The sequence below is a fragment of the Phyllobates terribilis genome, unplaced genomic scaffold (assembly GCF_046119375.1).
Source record: "Phyllobates terribilis strain yellow unplaced genomic scaffold, ASM4611937v1 Scaffold_2__4_contigs__length_985480577, whole genome shotgun sequence".
NCBI lineage: Eukaryota > Metazoa > Chordata > Amphibia > Anura > Dendrobatidae > Phyllobates > Phyllobates terribilis.
This window is the reverse complement of record NW_027362762.1, coordinates 845,645,462-845,665,153: the sequence shown is the minus strand read 5'-3', so window position 1 is coordinate 845,665,153 and position 19,692 is coordinate 845,645,462. Positions and strand designations below refer to the sequence as shown.

Below are 19,692 nucleotides of genomic sequence, written 5' to 3'. Positions count from 1 at the left end.
CAGATTAAATAATTGTAAAAAAAATGTTCATTTCTAGTACTTGGTTGAAAACCCTTTGTTGGTAATGACTGCCTGAAGTCTTGAACTCATGGATATCACCAGACGTTGTGTTTCCTCCTTTTTGATGTTCTGCCAGGCCTTCACTGCGGTGGTTTTCAGTTGCTGTTTGTTTGTGGGCCTTTCTGTCTGAAGTTTAGTCTTTAACAAGTGACATGTATGCTCAATTGGGTTGAGATCTAGTGACTGACTTGGCCATTCAAGAATATTCCACTTCTTTGCTTTAATAAACTCTTGGGTTGCTTTGGCTTTATGTTTTGGGTCATTGTCCATCTGTAATATGAAATGACGACCAATCAGTTTGGCTGCATTTGGTTGGATCTGAGCACACAGTATGGCTCTGAATACATCAGAATTCATTCGGCTGCTTCTGTCCTGTGTCACATCATCAATAAACACTAGTGACCCAGTGCCACTGGCAGCCAAGCATGCCCAAGCCATCACACTGCCTCCGCCGTGTTTTACAGATGATGTGGTATGCTTTGCATCATGAGCTGTACCACGCCTTTGCCATACTTTTCTCTTTCGATCATTCTGGTAGAGGTTGATCTTGGTTTCATATGTCCAGAACTGTGCTGGCTTTTTTAGATGTTTTTTTTAGCAAAGTCCAGTCTAGCCTTTTTATTCTTGATGCTTATGAGTGGCTTGCACCGTGCAGTGAACCCTCTGTAATTTACTTTCATGGAGTCTTCTCTTTATGATAGATTTGGATTTTGATACGTCTACCTTCTGGAGAGTGTTGTTCACTTGGTTGGCTGTTGTGAAGGGGTTTCTCTTCACCATGGAGATTATTCTGCGATCAACCACCACTGTTGTCTTCCGTGGGCGCCCAGGTCTTTTTGCATTGATGAGTTCACCAGTGCTTTCTTTCTTTCTCAGGATGTACCAAACTGTAGATTTTGCCACTCCTAATATTGTAGCAATTTCTCGGATGGTTTTTTTCTGTTTTTGCTGCTTAAGGATGGTTTGTTTCACCTGCATGGAGAGCTCCTTTGACCGCATGTTTACTTCACAGCAAAACCTTCCAAATGCAAGCTCCCCTACTCTTCTTCCTCCACCCACACCCACTACTGGTTCCCCCTACCTTTGGTTCCCCCCACTCCCGCCAGGGACAGGGCTCAGCACTGTGCACATACTTCTTGCCCCTCCTGCCGGCCTGGAGCAGTGTAGTGTTGAATGTGGGTGTTGGGGTTCCAGGCAGCACTCCCTCCTTACCTGAGAGAAGGAGACACCACACCTCTGGGTGAGGTGCAGTACCTCTGTGGTGACTGAACCATCAGGGGCACCACACTCCCCCCTGGTAAAACACAGCACGTCCACGGGCTGAAACTGAGCAAAACACGGTATATTAGACATGCAGTTTTTTTTAGAATGCATTCGCATATAAGATTGTAACAGAAAAACATTTCTTTCCTTTATGGGAGGCACTTCTCTTTAAACGTTACAGGTCATCATTACACTATAAAACACTTTTAATAACATTCTGTAACAGGTTACAGCACATTCTGTAACCGGGTGTCCATTTTCCTTTTCAAACAGGTGCAAAAGTAGCAGCATGAGGGACCCGTCCGCAAACCCTCAACGTAGGCCCTGGGCGGGCTGCAGGGCATAGGTGATCCTGGTGCTGGACCACGTCTTCCGCCATGCCAAACGGGTTTTTGTTCTGAGGTCACTTGGTTGCACTTATGAAACCTTCCAAATGCAAGCACCACACCTCAAATCAACTCCAGGCCATTTATCTGCTTAATTGAGAACGACATAACGAAGGGATTGCCCACACCTGTCCATGAAATAGCCTTGGAGTCAATTGTCCAATTACTTTTGGTCCCTTTAAAAACAGGGTGGCACATGTTAAGGAGCTGAAACTCCTAAACCCTTCATCCAATTGTAATGTGGATACCCTCAAATGAAAGCTGAAAGTCTGAACTTCAACGGCATCTGAATTGTTTTGTTTAAAATTCATTGTGGTAATGTCTAGAACCAAAATTAGAAAAATGTTGTCTCTGTCCAAATATATATGGACCTAACTGTATTTGTGTCTGCTGAGACTGTCTCCTCTCAATGATGCTGAGAGTTTGTTACAGTCAGTGTGCACTGTGCCTGCCTTGCCAACTCTCTGTGATCTCCAGACTAACATATTGTTACAAATCTTGTGCTATGAGACTCTCCAGGCCAGTGCAGGTTTCCATTCATTGACAGCTGGCAGAGCGCCTGGAAATTATTGAAATGATAGTCTCTCCTGTCCTCCAGGTGACATTGTCTGACAGGAATATGGGAGCTGGGTATTTTATGAGAAATTAAAGTATTAAAATACAATTTTTTACCATCAGTTCGGGGCCCCTTGGGTGGTTGGGGCCCCGGGGCAGTGCCCCGGCTGCCCCGGTTGTATTTACGGCCCTGTGCTAACTTCTCTAGCAGCTCGCTCTTCCACCTGGTGACCGCTGCTTGCTGGGCCCGTTCCACCTGCTGGCTCAGCTCCAGGATCTCACGTTGGAGGAATTCCGTATCCTTCAGGGACAGTTTACTTGATTCCCCCCTCCAGGGTGAGTGGGGTCGCTTTCTGCTGCAGGCCAGTGGCTGAGGCTGGATCCTTGCTTCCGTCCATGCTGGCTGCCGGGTGCGGTCTGTCTAGACTTGTTAAGGCCACACCCTGTCTCGATTCCTTCTCTTTTCCTCCCCTCCCCTTTCGGGGGCAGTCCCATGGCAACCTGCTGTCAGTCACTCCCTGTGACATCCTCCCTGCCTTGACGGACACATCTATGCGGACAGTCACAGTTGCAAGGGGCAGGTTGTGCTTTTGGCGACATTCTGGGACCCGGCCCACGATGGGAAGTTCCATATTGTTGTTTTTGATCATGCACATGATGGCGCTCGTTCTTCTGGGGCGGGCGCCACATTCAGTAGAATAACACAGTTCTTTAAGGCGCACAGTACCCGGTGATAACGGGCACGCAATCCTGTTCGTGATGCCAGAAGTTGACGCGCCCCCTGGGCCGTGGGGTACTCGGTAGCCGGGCCTATGGATGCTGGGGGTGTATGTCACAGTGGCTGGCCCTGTCCGTGGCCCAGGGCGGTCAAACAAAAAGGGGATTGTAACTTGGATAGAAAATAAAAATAAAGTAAATAGTTTGTGACACCACCTGTGGTACCTGGTAATGATTACCAGCGCTGCTTCAGACCTCCGGGGGTGTTGGGATTGCAGCTGAGGTGTTTCTGCTCCCCACAGGTGGAGCGGGCCCCCAGGGCAGTGTGGAGTTTGATGCTGTGGTGATGCTGGGACTTGTAGTGCAGTGGGAGAGATGGCGCAGCTGAAATAATGGACGGAGGTGGTGCGGTGCAGTCATCAAAGTCTTTACTCACAGTTCTCATGTACGTTCCACTGGTACAATGCGCGGGTGCCAGCCTCCCGCGTCGCGCTGCATCCACAAGACCGGGGGTTCAGCTCTTCCTCAGGTAGGTCAGAAGCTCCTGACGGAACCCCGCTTTCTTATGCTCCTCACTAGACCGACTTCACGCTGGGTCTTCTCCCTCCTGCCCTGCGCTTCCCCACTCACAGTCCCGTTCGGGTGCTCTGAAGTCCCTCTGGGCAACTTGGAGTTCCCGGACCTGCTTGACCCTCACGGTGACTAGGATGAGGCTTTGGCAACTGCACTATGAAAGCCAGAAGCCTCCCGTTTTTCCAGCCGAGACCAGGAGTAACACGGCTGGTCCAGGGGCCGGTCCACTTCTTGCGGCCTGATCCCCCTGTCTTTTGACAGATTTGGGGCATACGGGTGCCATCCTGTACTCGCCGTACCCCCTGGGATCCCTTCAATAGAACGGAGCCTTTCTCCTCTGCTCCCCTCCTGGGCCTCTATATCTAGGCCCCACTTGTGGAGCAGAGCTCCTACCGAGACTCTGCTCCCTGACTGCTCTCACTCACTTCTTCACTGACTGACCATTCTGTTCTGCCACCCTATGATGGCTTCCCTTTATATACCTCCTACAATTGTGCTCCCCTACTCTGCTTCCTCCACCCACACCCACTACTGGTTCCCCCTACCTTTGGTTCCCCCCACTCCCACCAGGGACAGGGCTCAGCACTGTGCACATGCATCTTGCCCCTCCTGCCGGCCTGGAGCAGTGTAGTGTTGAATGTGGGTGTTGGGGTTCCGGGCAGCACTCCCTCCTTACCTGGGTGAGGTGCAGTACCTCTGTGGCGACTGAACCCTCAGGGTCGCCACACCAGCAGGAAGGAGATGATTCACATGGCTCACGTCTGGTGGCCACAGAATATTGATGTATCCACTGTATCAGGGTACTGTAAATCGATTCACAGATCACTAATAGACATTCAGTTATATATATGTAGCGCCCCGAGGGTTTGGCCGCTACAGGGGTATTGCACCTCTGCCAGAGGTGTGATATTCCACTCCCGGGTAAGGATGGAGCGTGGACCGGGACTCAGTTAGCTCCATGCATCACACACACCCCATTTCCGGGGGACAACTCAACGGTGCTCCCATTAGTACAGTAATGCAGGCACGACAGATCATGTCTCTGGCTAGAGTGGGGAGGGGGGAGGAAAACCCAGTGATGTAGGAACAGGAGGGGACGGTTTCTGGGCATAGGTAGGAGCCCATTGGTTGCAAGTCACCTGGGCTCATGCACAGAGAGGGAGGTATATAAGGTGGGCACCATCTTAGAACAGGGGTCCAGTCCAGTGAGGAGAGGCTCTGCAGGAGCTCTGCTCCAGGGCCAGGCCTAGAGTAGAGGCCGAGGTCCGAGAGAGGAGAGGAGAACAGGAAGGAATGTAAGAAGGAACAGAACACCAAGAGAGGCCCAGAGACACGAAGGCAGAAGGAACCCTAAGGACCCAGGAGATTACGGGTGACGGGTTGGCAGAACAGGGTACCGGATCCCAAGTTGGTGGAGGTGACTAATCCTTAACCAAGAACCGGTGGTCGTGATCATTTACTTGTGCGACCCCTCACTACACCTACTAGGAAGGCACACCACATAGGGTCAGGGAAGTGGGCACCCAGCCCTCCCAGGAGAAGATCCGAGGCAGCTGGACAGGAGTAGTGTCACTGGTGGGGCACGGCTGACGAAAGGATAGAGGGGGGTCCTGTGCCACACTCTGGAATTACCTGGGGGTTGGTCGAGCCCCCTGCCTGGTGGACGCAGCACGGCTCAGGCGGTCCTACCTGTGCACAAGTGACCTGGATGAGAACTTTGAGTAAAGAACCTGAACTGCAACACCTCGTCTCTGTGCTTTCACACCGCATACAGCACTACTAGTACTGGGACGCCCGTGCACCATCACTCCCATCATCCACACTTACTGTCCTGAGGCTATACTCCTCCCGTGGGGAGTTATCCCATTCTCTGCTGCGCACACAACACCAGCCTCAGCGGTCTGCCACGCAGTGGCGGTACACCTTGACCCCGATCCACGGGTGGCGTAGTCGGACAATTAACCTAAAACTTATAAAAGACCGCCACTGGTTTGACCACCCTGAGCCAAGGGACCGGGTCGCCGCCACGGAGACTACAATCCCCAGAGACCCGGCACCGGGTAACCCACACACGTGTACATGTGGCCCAGGGGGCGCGTCATATATATATATATATATATATATATATATATACATATATATGTATATATATATATATATATATATACATACACGTGGAATATGAGAATCAAAAGACACACTATGTTTTCCTGTTTATAAAGGTAATTTTTCCTACAAGGAATGCTTCTAAGACATATGTAAAGTCATGCTTAAGGAATGTACCCAAAACTGTGCATACTCTATATACACGGCTCTGTTGTGTGTACATGGAGTAAAACATTGCAGACTTTACATGTTCCTGTACAATATTCAGGTTTCCATCCCATCTGTCAGAAGAATGTATGGATGTATGGAGAGTATGGGGCTGTATGAATTCTTTCTGATGTCATTGATCGGTCAATTTCACTGAATTCTGAGTCAAATATTTTCACTACTAATTAATTTACAATCTAATTTTAGTTTAAAGACACGATTGAAAAGGGAATCTGCACATTTTCATGACATTTTAGCATATGTCAAGCAACCTGTGGGAATGACCAGAAATGTTATCCGATCAGCAGATTACTGGGATGTGACTATTCAGCTTATAAATGAGAAGTTGAAGATGACCCATCCTGGCATGTTCAATGTTTCAGGTAATAAATATGGGGACAGGGGTATAGCAGTAACATTAACAGTCGCACATGGGCCATTATGCCTCACAAAGGGCTGTTTGCCACATACGAAGACACAATAAATGGAACATGGCATGTATGTATGTTTATACAGAGTTTTCATAGTAGCCCAGAAACTTCAAGGTACATCTTTGATGAGGGATTATAACTACAGATGAGCAAAAATATTCTCATTACTCTGGTTTGGTGTTTACTTTGGTACTCCAGGAAAGCTGGAGCAAGGCAGTGCAAATCTTTTTTAGTCTTCTCTAGAAGTAACATCAACTATCTAGTTCAATCCCCCACCTAAATAACTCCAGTCTTCTCCTCTCTGATCATAACATTCTCTCTTTCACGCTCACAAATCCTCGCCCGCCCCAGCACACTCCTACCTATCACACATTCAGAAATCTACAAGCCATTAACCCTCATACACTTACAGACTCCCTTCACTCATCACTGTCTCCAATCTCCTCTTTTTCCTGTCCTGATCTGGCTGTAAACCACTACAATAACACTCTCAGAAGCACGCTGGACCAAGTAGTACCCCTCACCCTCAGAACCTCTAAACACAGAGGAAAACAGCCCTGGCTCACACCGCAAACCTAACCTGATTTCTCCAGCGTTGCTCTAGAAGTGCCGAACGCCTATGGAGGAAAACTCGCACACTAGAAGACTTTATCTACTACAAATTTATGTTAAAAACATATAACTCTGCCCTTCACCTCGCCTAACAGACCTATTTCACCACCCTGATCTCCTCACTATCCAACAACCCCAAAAAACTCTTCGATATCTTTCACTCCCTCCTCAGTCCTAAAGCGCAGGCCCCCATCACGGACATTTGTGCTTAGGACTTGGCCTCCTACTTCACAGAGAAAATAGACACCATCCATCAGGAAATCAGCTCCCAGCCACCAAGTGCCGTGACTCCCATCCCTCCCCACATCCCCTCTGGATCACTCTCCACATTTGACCCAATCACAGAAGACGAAGTCTCCAGGCTCCTCTCTTCTTCCCATCCCACTACATGCACCACTGACCCCATCCCCTCACATCTACTCCAGTCTCTTTCTTCAGTCGTCACTACTCACCTAACTAAAATCTTCAACCTCTCCCTCTCTTCTGGTATCTTCCCCTCCTCCTTCAAACACTCCATCATTACTCCATTATTAAAAAAGCTCTCTCTTGACCCTTCCAGCACAACTACAGACCAGTCTCCAATCTTCCCTTCATCTCTAAACTCTTGGAGCACCTGGTCTACTCCCACCTTACCAGTTACCTCTCCACTCACTCTCTTCTAGACCCATCACAGTCCGGCTTCCGCCCCCTACATCCTACAGAAACTGCACTCATCAAAGTAACCAATGACCTTCTGACAGCAAAACGTAATGGTGACCACTCTCTGCTCATTCTTCTTGACCTCTCTGCAGCCTTTGACACGGTTGACCTTCACCTCCTACTCTCTACGCTCCACTCAATCGGCATAAAGGACACTGCTCTCTCCTGGTTCTCCTCCTACCTATCTGACCACTCTTTCAGTGTATCGTTTGCTGGCTCCACTTCTTCCCCTCTTCCTCTCACTATTGGAGTTCCTTAGGGTTCAGTCCTTGGCCCTCTTCTCTTCTCTCTCTGCACAGCCCCAATTGGACAGACCATCAGCAAATTTGGTTTTCAGTACCATCTTTATGCTGATGATGCACAACTATACACCTCATCCCCTGACCTTACCCCCGCAGTACTACAGAACACCAGTGACTGTCTGGCCGCAGTTTCTAACATCATGTCCGCTCTCTACCTGAAACTCAACCTTTCCAAAACTGAACTTCTGCTGCTCCTGCCGTCTACTCACCTCTCGAAATCTGACTTCTCTCTCTCCATGTGTGGCACCACAATAATGCCGAGCCAGCAGGCGCGTTGTCTGGGCGTTGTGTTTGACACCAATCTCTCCTTCACCTTCCACAAACAATCTCTTGCCCACTCTTGTTGCTTGCACCTGAAGGACATCTCTAGAATCCGCCCCTTTCTCACCTTGAAAACAACAAAAACCCTCACTGTTGCCCTGATCCACTCCCACCTTGACTACTGTAACTCTCTATTAATTGGCCTCCCCCTCACTCAACTTTCCCCCCTCCAGTCCATCCTTAATGCTGCAGCCAGGGTCATCTATTTAGCTAACCGTTACTCAGACTCCTCCGCTCTGTACCAGTCATTGCACTGGCTGCCCATGAATTATAGGATCCAATTTAAATTGCTTGTTCTCACCCACAAAGCTCTCCAGAGTGTGGCACCCCCCTACATCTCTTCCCTCATTTCTGTTTATCGGCCTACCCGTTCTCTACGCTCCGCAAGCGACTTTCGACTAACATCCACACTAATCCGTACCTCCCACTTCCGGCTTCAAGACTTCTCCAGAGCTGCACCTATTCTTTGGAATGCTCTACCCCAAGAAATTAGGATGAACCACAATTTACACAGTTTTAGGCGCTCCTTAAAAACACACATGTTTAGGGCAGCTTATCACCTTCCCTAATCGAAGTCCTTTTATCTTCTTATAGCCCATCCCTTATTTCTTCACACATAACTCTCCACCGAACCAAAAGGCACCACAAATACTGGCTAGTGATGAGCTCATGCAGCCTTTATCTATCCCTCATCCCCTCAAGATGGATGGACCATCCTTGTAAATAAGCCATTGTACTTTGTGTCACCCCCACCTCATTGTAGATTGTAAGCTCTTATGAGCAGGGTCGCCATTATATTTGCTGTAATTATTGTATTATCTTTAGCTATGTTACTTATGACTGTTGTATATTAACCTGTGAATTGTTAAGCGCTGCGGAATATGTTGGCGCTGTATAAACAAAGATTATTATTATTATTATCTATCTGGTGTTATTTTCGGGATTAGTCATTAAACTACTGAAAAAGTAAATTTCAGTCCCAGCAACCCAACCAGTCAAGTTAATACTTTTTTCTTGCTTTTTTATGCTTCAAAGTTGCCAAAATTAAAGGCTATGTCAACTTTGTGAAGAGTCTTGATTTGTCATTAAAGATGACCTGTCACTTGCACAAATAAATTGAGTTAAATTCTTTGTCAAAATTCCTCAGATCCCTTGATTCTGCCACTATTTTCCATTTTGTACTGCATTTATTGCTTTTGGAGCACAGGATGGGAAATCTCTGTTTGTAGTTCAACTGGGTGTTTCTTCAAAGTTTTCTCTGGAAGTGTGTACTTTCACCCCTCCTTCCCAGTCACTGTCAATCACAGTATTAGCAGTCTCAGACACTGCATTTGGGAGGGCGTGGTGAAAGCGCATGCCCCTATAGATGACTCTGAAGAAAGTTGAACTACAAACAGAGATTTCACATATAGTGCTCCAAAAGCAACACAAGTGAATATCGCTGAAATGGAGTGACACAGCACAAAATGGAAAAAAGCAGCAGAATCAGGGGAGCTAAGGGATGTTTACAGGGTATTTACCTCATTTTTTTAACAAGTGTCAGGTCCTCTTTAAAACGCACATCACGAGAACATTAGGATATTTTTAGTCAAAGCTAAGAGATCAATTGAAGCAAAAAATGGTTACAAATTTGGATATATTTTTTAAAAGCATATTAGATCATTATCAGATTGTGATAAATTTTGCATTAAGTACCGAGATTGTAAAGCATAGTGCACAAATGTTCGCACGCTTGCTGAGTTTTCTTGTTTTGCCTTTTGAAATAGATAAATTGTAATATCAAATGATGAAATGAAACCTATTGTATGACCATGTTAGTTTTATAGAAATTACATGTAATCAATAATATTCTCATTAAACTCTACAGATGTACTAACTGCAGAGCAAAATCAAATCATTTCGCAACTCACTGGATGCGCCTATCAGTACCTGCCAAAAGTTTGTGAGCCTTCACCGTACCGCAGCATTAATGGAGAGTGTAATAATAGGTAAGAGATGTCTTCACAGACAGAAGAATAATGACCTGCCTTATACAAACCATCTGCCATAATTAAATGTGACACATATATGTGCCCTTTGTGATGGCAGTTCACTGATCTGATGTTTATTACCTACAATCATTGTAGTGCATGCATATCATGAGTAGCTGGCCGCACACTTCACATGGAAATAGTAGTATGACTATATAGACAGTTGTCCAATAATAAAAATGATACATTGTGCCGGTCATGAGAAATTTAGCCTAGAAGTCATTTGCAAATCAGGATGAAAGTGCACTAGGGGCATGTAAATGCTCTTTGGCTACTATTAACGCACCCCTAACGCACTTCCAGCCTGATTTGCTTATGGCTTCTAGGCTAAATTTCTCATTATCTGCCCCTCAGATTTCTACAGAAAGGTATAATTTTTATTAGAGGGAATTAAATATATAAAAGGTTCTTCTCTGAAGAGGCTATTTGCATATATAAATTCCCAGAAGAGCGTTGCATTCCCTATAAGTCTCCTTACACCGATTTAGCACTCTCCATAAGGTGAAATGTTCCCTATTAGGGGACAAGCATCTATACTTCCATAGCACTACTTCCATATGTAAAAACATAGTGACAGTTTTTCTTTATATTGTAATTCTGTCACAGAATAAATTACTTTTGGTAATTCTGTTATCATTTTTACAGAAAGAAACCTATTCTTGGTGCATCCAATCCTGGTTACAAACGTCTTCTCAAGCCAGAATATGAGGATGGAATATCACTGCCACGAGGCTGGACTAAAAGCCTTCCCATCAATGGGTTTACTCTTCCCCTGGTAAAAATATCTTAGCAAGATTTTTTTACTTTCCAATTACTGCCAGTAGCTTCATAAATAATTTGGGTTCTGATTAAATAGTGTACATTTTTACACCCCCTAAAATTTCGGCTGACAACTACCATGTTGATACTAACATGGTTTGCATCCAGCTCCCTTTACTCTGTAATACATTATAATGTGATCATTAGCACTAGATTCTCCTTGACAGTGTATACAGCCCTGTGTCATGAATGGTATGTATACAGTGTCGGACTGGTTTGTCTGGGGCCCACAGGAGGAATTGATCCTCGGGACCCACTCTATAGCAATATGCAAGTATCTGATGGCCGATATCCTCTTTATAGTGGAGCGTCTGCTGTAAATCACAGGTGGCTACGGCACATCTACCTTGCACATGCTATAACTGGGATGTACAATTACAGCAGTTTGCAGTAAAGGGGTTCTTTGGTTAAAACAAGTTATCACCTAACCAAGGGCTCCACAGAATAGGTGATAACTTACTGATCGTTTGGGTCTGAACATTGGAAAACACACCGATCGGGAGAATGGGGAAGTTTTATCCCTGACAGGACACTTATCCCCATTTTACAATGCAGCGGCAGGTGGGACGTCTGACCGCAGCTCCATTCATTCTCTTTGGGGTTTCCAGAAAAAAAACAAGAACAGCCACTGAGGGAATGAATGGATCAGTGGTCTAGTCGCACATGAGCTCCAGTCTAATGGGGATAAAAGCTCCACATTCTACCAATCGGTGCGGGTCCCAGCAGTCAGACCCCCACTAATCAATAATGTATCACTTATCCTGTGGAGAGGTGATTACTTGTTTTCCCTGGAGAACCCCTGTAAATTCATCTTGTTCCAAGTATTTAATCACTAATGGAAATAAAGAAGCTTCTCCTAATTAATATCAGAGAGAACAAATGACCGCCATACACAACACAATCCACTGTACCAACACAAATAGTACCACATATAAGAGAGAAATACTGCCACACTATGACTGGACTACATATTACCACCACATAGTGACCGAAAAATACTACATACAAGGGAGAAATACCACCACACCATGACCAGACCAGATATTACCACCCCAGAGTGACCGAATAATACTACATACAAGGGAGAAATACCACCACGCCATGACCAGACCACATATTACCACCTCATAGTGACTGAATAATAGCACATACAAGAGAGAAATACCACCACACCATGACCAGACCAGATATTAACAGCATATAGCGTCCAAAAAATTCCCCATCATTTCTCTCCCCCACCTCCATAATTGCTCCCTCACATCCCCATCATTGCTCTCCCCCCACCTTCTCCAAAATTGTCATATCTCCCCCACCTTCTCCATCATTGTCATATCTCCCCCACCTTCTCCATCATTGTCATATCGCCTCCATTATTGCCATATCTCCCCCCACAACCTCCATCGTCATTGAGATATCTCCCCCACCACCTCCATCATTGCCATATCCCCCCCACCTGCTCCGTCATCATTGCCATATCTCCCCCACCTGCTCTGTCATCATTGCCATATCTCCCCCCACCTCCTCCGTCATCATTGCCATATCTCCCCCACCTGCTCCGTCATCATTGCCATATCTCCCCCCACCTGCTCCGTCATCATTGCCATATCTTCCCCCACCTACTTCATCATCATTGCCATATCTCCCCCCACCTGCTCCGTCATCATTGCCATATCTCCCCCACCTACTCTATCACTAATGCCATGTCATATCTCCCCCCAACCTCCTCCATCACCATGCCATGCATATCTCCCCCCACCTCCTCCATCACCATGCCATGCATATCTTCCCCTACCTCCTCTATCACCATGCTATGCATATCTCCCCCCACCTCCCCCATTGCCATGCCATATATCCCCCACCATGTCATATCTCCCCCACCTCCCCCTTGCCATGCCATATCTTCCCCCTCCATGTCATATCTCCCCCCTCCTCCCCCATTGCCATGCCATATCTTCCCCCACCATGTCATATCCCCCCCACCTCCCCCATTACTATGCCATATCTCCCCCCACCTCCTCCAACACCATGCCATGCATATCTCCCCCCACCTCCCCCATTGCCATGCCATATATCCCCCACCATGTCATATCTCCCCCCACCTCCCCCATTGCCATGCCATATCTTCCCTCACCATGTCATATCTCCCCCACCTCACCTATTGCCATGCCATATCTTCCCCCACCATGTCATATCTCCCCCCACCTCCCCCATTGCCATGCCATATCTCGCCCCAGTGAAACCACCTCCTCAATTACCATTGCTCTCCCTCCAAAAACCCCCCCAAAAATGTACCTCTCAGCGCTCTCCCCCGCAGCACCGTGCTCTGCTTCCTGCCCGACATCTTTCTCCCTGACACAGGCCCGTGCTGCATGATGTGTCAGGGAAGAAGTGCCGGGCAGGAAGCAGAGGACGGATCCCTCCAGCTCCGCTGCCATTTTCCTCCTGTCGGTAGCGGAGCTGGAGGGATCGCTCCCTGCCTGCCGCACAGGATGAGGGCAATCTGGCCATGGGCCCCCCGGAGCCTGGGGCTCCAAGAAGCAGGCCAGATTGCCCTCATCAGCTACACTGCAAGGGCCCTCCTGACCCTCCGGGCCCTTGCAATGCGGAGCTCAGGTGGCCATGTTAACCCTGGGCCCCTGTGCATCCTGCTCGGGGGCCCGCTGAGGACCAGGGCCCACCGGAGAATTCTCCGGTGTCCCGGTGCCCCTGTCTGACCCTGTGTGTGTATACCTCATTCACTCATGGTGAGTTAGAGGTGAAGTTTCCTAAAAAATTGTCATGCTATGCGGTAACCTGTCAGGAGCTCTATGGTTAAAAAAGCATTGGCTGCGCCAGTTCGGGAAGGAAAGCACAGGTGCAAATGTGGCACCCCAGGGGTCTGGTTGCCACAGTAATAGAGATATTATGTCTGAGAGCAAGTGGGAGGTTTCTCTGGTCAGGAGCCCTAAGCATGCAACACGGTCCGCCCAGACCTGGGAGGGGAGGAATCTGCCCTTATAAACTGGGTCTGGGGTGGGATTAGTGAGTGAAGCTGCAGACAGAGAAAGAGTTCAGTTCCAGACACAGGGAAAGATACATCAGGAGCTCTGTAGGAGCAGCAGCTGAAGACCAGGGGCTGGAGCTGAGCAGAGATATAGCTCGCCCTGGCTGAAGTTACTAAAACCGGACACAGGAGTCCGAGGCTGTGGGGACTGATATATATACCCAGCAGCAGAAACCAGCCGGCAGGGGATTCCAGGTCCTCTGGCCATAGAAGCCCGGAGGCTCAGTCACAAAGAAGGGACCAGCGCCGCCATCCAGGAGCGGAGGCTAACAGAAGGCCCCAAGTCACCAGCCATACGGGTGAGCACCACACGGTATACTCAGGGGCGTGGGCTACTTGTAACCGCTGACAGCAAGGTAGCCAGGAAGAGTGCAGATAAACGGGGAGGCCTACAACTCCACCTGGCCAGGGGAACTCCTGCATGCTCACAGACTGACCTGGCCCCTTATACTAGCCAGTACTCCCGGGAGGGTCTGCCTTGTACCACCAGTAAAGACCCCGAACTGCACCACACGTCTCTGTGATTCCTTGCCGCACCAGCACCATTAGCACTGGGACGCTCACACCATCACCCCCATCATCTCTCACATTAGCTGCCCTGAGGCAATACTTCTCCCGTGGGGAGTTATCCCATACTCAGCTGCGCAAACAACATCAGCCTCAGCGGTCTGCAGCGCAGCGGCGGTCCCCACTGACCGCAATCCACGGGTGGCATAGTCGGACATTGTTATTACCTAAGACTGCCACTGGTTTGACCACCCTGAGCCACGGACCGGGTCACCGCCACACTGAGACTACAACCCCCAGCATCCCACCAGCGATCCGGCTCCGGGTATCCCCTGCACAGCACAGGCCCAGGGGCGCGTCAACTTTGGCGTAGTCGGCAGGATTTCGTGCCCGCAACCACCGGGTACTGCGTGCCTGAAAAAGACTTTTGAACTTACCTGTGGTGAAGTTTCCCGCCGTCCGGAGTCGTTTCCCGCCATCCGGAGCCGATTCCCGCCATCAGACGCCATCTTGGACCGTTTCCCGCCGTCTTCTGCCTTCTTCCCGCCATCCGCAGTTGCTTCCCGCCTTCGGACGCCATCTTCGGGACGCCGAGCAGGAAGAAGAGGGGCGTGGACGCCGAAAGCGCGCGAGATCCGAAGCTCCGCCCCACGCACCGACGCTGCGCAAGGTCCTGGAAGGGAGGAAGAGCGACGCTGACGTCATCGGAGCGCGACGCCAGGTCCTCAACCCCGACGATCGACTGCGGAGCCGCGGCCTACGGAAGAAGAGCATCGCAAGGTAGGCCACGGTCCACTAGGGGGGAAGGAGGATGTCGGACACCGAGGGGAGCTCCACTGCCACAGCCACCGCCAGCGCAACCGCTGCAGCAGTCATGCCATTCACCATGCCCTATATCCCGGGGGCAACCTGGTTACCCCAGTACTCAGGGGAGTCACATACCCTAAATGACTTTAGAGAAAGACTGGATAGCCTCTTCCAGGTGTACCCCCTCACAGAAGAGCAAAAAGTGAGCATCCTGGTGGCCCAATTAATCGGGGCAGCCCAAAGGGAGGTAAAGTCCTGGCCACCTAGGAGGAAGAGGACTGTCAGAGAGATACTAGCCCGGCTGAAAGACACATTTGACACCCGCACCTCAGCCGAAATACACATTTGACACCCGCACCTCAGCCGAAATAAAGCTCCGATTTTACGGGTGCAAACAGCGGGCACATGAGAGTATAAGAGACTATGCTTTAAACCTACAAGAGGCCCTGAGAGCCATTAAGCAGGCAGACCCTGACAGCGTGGGAAATGAAGATAAGCTGTTGACTGAACAATTTATTGAGGGTCTACTGTGCAATGCCCACCGGACCCAGTTGCGGGCAATGGCCTTACAGGACCCTGACCTGGACTTTGCACAGTTCAAGGACAGAGCCATCCGGGTGCTCCAAAAACCGGCACCAGGTGGCGCTGTGACCCACAGGCGCCCTGCTATCACTTACCACCAGGAGACGGCGCTCTTGTCTGCAGGGCCTGTGGGAGCTGATGTGCAGGCTTTAAACAGTGACCCGGCTACAGACCTGCACCATCAGGTCCAAGAGCTGACTAAGAGCGTTGCCGCGCTAACCAGAACTGTGCAGTTTTTACAGGTCTCTTCTCCAGGAAAGATCCAGCTGGCATCCGGACCGGAGGACGTCCCGTGGCGCCGACTGAGGAGGACCCCACCGGCCAGAGGAAGACCCAGCGACAGATACAACGAGGACGGACGACCCATCTGCCGCCGCTGCAATCAACCCGGACATGTGGCAAGGTACTGTCATTTAAACGGGCACAACCTGGGGTAAAGGGCCAACCCCCAGGCATAACACCATCAGGCCCATCAAACTGGCGTGATAAATACGTAGGGGGACGTCCAATCTTGCCTGTGGTACTGGATGGCATTCCTATGAGTGCCCTACTAGACACTGGGTCACAGGTGACCACCATCCCGTACGTGCTCTTTAAGCAGTACTGGAATGACTCGGACATAACCCGCTACCCAGATGACGACCTGAGTATCATCGCCAGCAATGGTCAGCCCGTGCCGCAGGTGGGATTCAAAGAGGTGACCATTAAGATCGGTAAAGTCGAACTGGCGGCACAAGGACTGATTATAGTGGACATAGACCGTCATGAGAGTCACCCTAGAATAACCTTGGGAACTAATGTGATTGAAAATTGTCTTGCAGAGGTGATTCTCATTTTACAGCAGGTTGCCAAGAACGCCAGTTCCGGCCAGCAGCGTGTGCTCCAAAAAGAGATCCGGGCACTGATGAAGAGGCAACAGGTGGAACTATCTGCTGGTGAGATAGGTAGCGTGAGAATGTGTGACCCGTTCCCTATTGCCATGCCCCCAAAAAGTGAGATGATGATTTGGTGCCGGGCAGCTATTGGTCTAAGAGGTAGAGACTACCAAGCAATGGTAGAACCCGTCTACTCAGACAGTAGGCCTACCATTTTGACAGCACAGGGGGTGGTCGATGTACGCCATGTGAGGGTGCCCGTTCGCATCATAAATATCAGGGAGAGAGAAGTATACCTGCCCCGGTATGCCACGCTAGCCAAATTGTTCACCATAAACCAGAATTCTTTACAGGCCGTGGAACCCTTGCCTCCATCTCAACCAGAGGAAGGTAACGGCTCTAAGAAACCAATGGAGGACTGGTGTCAGCAACTGCATTTGGGTACTGACTCCACTCCCTCACACCAGAAACAGGGAGTCTATCGGGTGGTTCGAGAGTACGAGAGAGTGTTTAGTAAACACCCGCTAGACTTCGGGCGAGTAAAGGGGGTAGAACACCACATCCCCACGGGAGACCATCCTCCCATAAAGGAGAGATACCGACCCGTACCCCCGGCACACTACCAACACGCCAAGGGGATGCTTAGAGACATGAAGGAGGCTGGGGTAATCAGGGACAGCTGTAGCCCCTGGGCAGCTCCACTAGTCTTAATGAAAAAGAAAGACCACACCATGAGAATGTGTGTAGACTACAGGAAGGTCAACCGTATCACACACAAAGATGCGTACCCGTTACCAAGGATAGAAGAGTCCTTAGCTGCATTAAAATCTGCTAACTTCTTCTCTACTTTGGATCTCACTAGCGGGTACTGGCAGGTTCCTGTAGCAGAGGCGGACCAGGAGAAGACCGCATTCACCACCCCGATGGGTCTCAGCGAATTTAACTGTATGACGTTTGGGCTCTGCAACGCACCAGGAACCTTCCAACGGTTGATGGAATGCTGTCTGGGACACCGGAACTTCGAGACGGTCCTGTTATACCTGGACGATGTCATCGTCTATTCCAAGACCTACGAGGACCACCTGAAACACCTGGCAGAAGTGTTTGAAGCTCTGGCAAACTACGGCCTAAAGGTGAAGCCCTCCAAGTGTCACCTCCTGAAACCAAAGGTGCAGTACCTGGGACACGTGGTGAGTGCTGGCGGAGTGGCTCCTGACCCTGATAAGATCACCGTGATTAAGGACTGGCCAAGACCCTCCAGCATAAAGGAAGTGCGGCAGTTCCTCGGATTGGTAGGCTACTACCGAAGATTCATTCCCGGTTTCACCAAAATGGCAGCCCCTATGCAGGACCTCCTGATAGGTCAATCTCGGAAAGCCAAAAACCAGAAGCCGCCCTTTAGGTGGGAAAAGCTGGAAGAGGAGTCCTTCTGCCAGCTGAAGATGGCCCTCACGGGGGATGAAATCCTGGCATATCCAGACTACAGCCAGCCCTTTATCCTCCACATGGACGCAAGCAACATCGGGCTAGGAGCCGTACTGTCCCAGATCCAGCAAGGGAAAGAACGGGTAATCGCTTACGCCAGCCGGAAGCTACGGCCCACAGAGAGGAACCCTGAGAATTATAGCTCATTCAAGCTGGAGTTCCTGGCAGTAGTGTGGGCAGTGACCGAACGTTTCAAGCATTACCTTGCCTCCTCCAAATTCACCGTGTACACGGATAACAACCCGTTGACACACCTGGACACTGCAAGGCTCGGTGCCCTGGAACAGAGATGGATGGCCCGCCTGTCCAACTTTGAATTCACCATCAAATACCGGGCAGGACGCTCAAATGCCAACGCGGATGCCCTGTCTAGAATGCCGAACTTACCGGACGTAGGGGAAGATCCAGAAGATCTGGAAGAAGTTGAGCTCCCTGCGTTCCACCGTCATGGGATTACCCTGTATTCCCACAGTGTGAAAGACAGGCGCTCCGTGACGTTCAATCCCTTGCCCCACTACAACTGGGCGGAGACGCAAGACAGTGATCCGGCAGTCCGTTTGGTGAAGGAAATGCTGACCCAGGCCGATGCCCGTCTTGACCCAGATTCTCTGGAGGAGACCAAGCAACTGTGGAAGGAGAAAAGTAAGCTGTTCCTCTACAGGGAGAAGCTGTGCCGGAGAATGGTTAACTCTCGAACACATGAGTTGACCTGGCAGGTAGTGGTCCTAAGACGAGACGCGGCTATGGTTCTGGAGGCATACCACAACGGAGCAGGGCATTTCGGATGGAAGAAGCTGGAGTTCTTGTTGCGTGAACGGTTCTACTGGGTAGGCATGAGAGGAGCCATCGAGAGGTGATGCAGAGACTGTGGCCCGTGCCACCTGAGAAGAAAAGACCGAGCCAGCCAGAAGACTCCCCTGCAGCCCATCATCACCAGACAGCCACTGGAACTGGTAGCCCTGGATCATGTGAAACTGGCTCCAAGCAGATCTGGGTATGTCTACGCCCTCACAATCGTAGATCATTACTCCCGGTTCCTGGTGGTGGTCCCGGTCAAGGACTTAACGGCTCAAACAGCAGCTAGAGCCTTCCAGCAGCACTTCTGCCGTCCATACGGGTACCCGGACCAAGTGTTGACAGACCAAGGACCAGCCTTCGAAGCGGAGGTCTTCCAGGAGTTCTGCAACCTGTATGGCTGCAAGAAGATAAGAACAACGCCCTATCACCCTCAAACCAATGGACTCTGCGAGAAGATGAACCAGGTGGTGATAGATCTGCTAAAAACATTGCCCCTGGAAGAACGCAGTCTGTG

General features: G+C 49.7%; 1 pseudogene; it reads left to right on the top strand.

The window, feature by feature from the left end:
* The window catches only part of LOC141248016 (myeloperoxidase-like), an 84,288-nt pseudogene that overhangs the window by 48,878 nt on the left and 15,718 nt on the right, over positions 1-19,692 (top strand).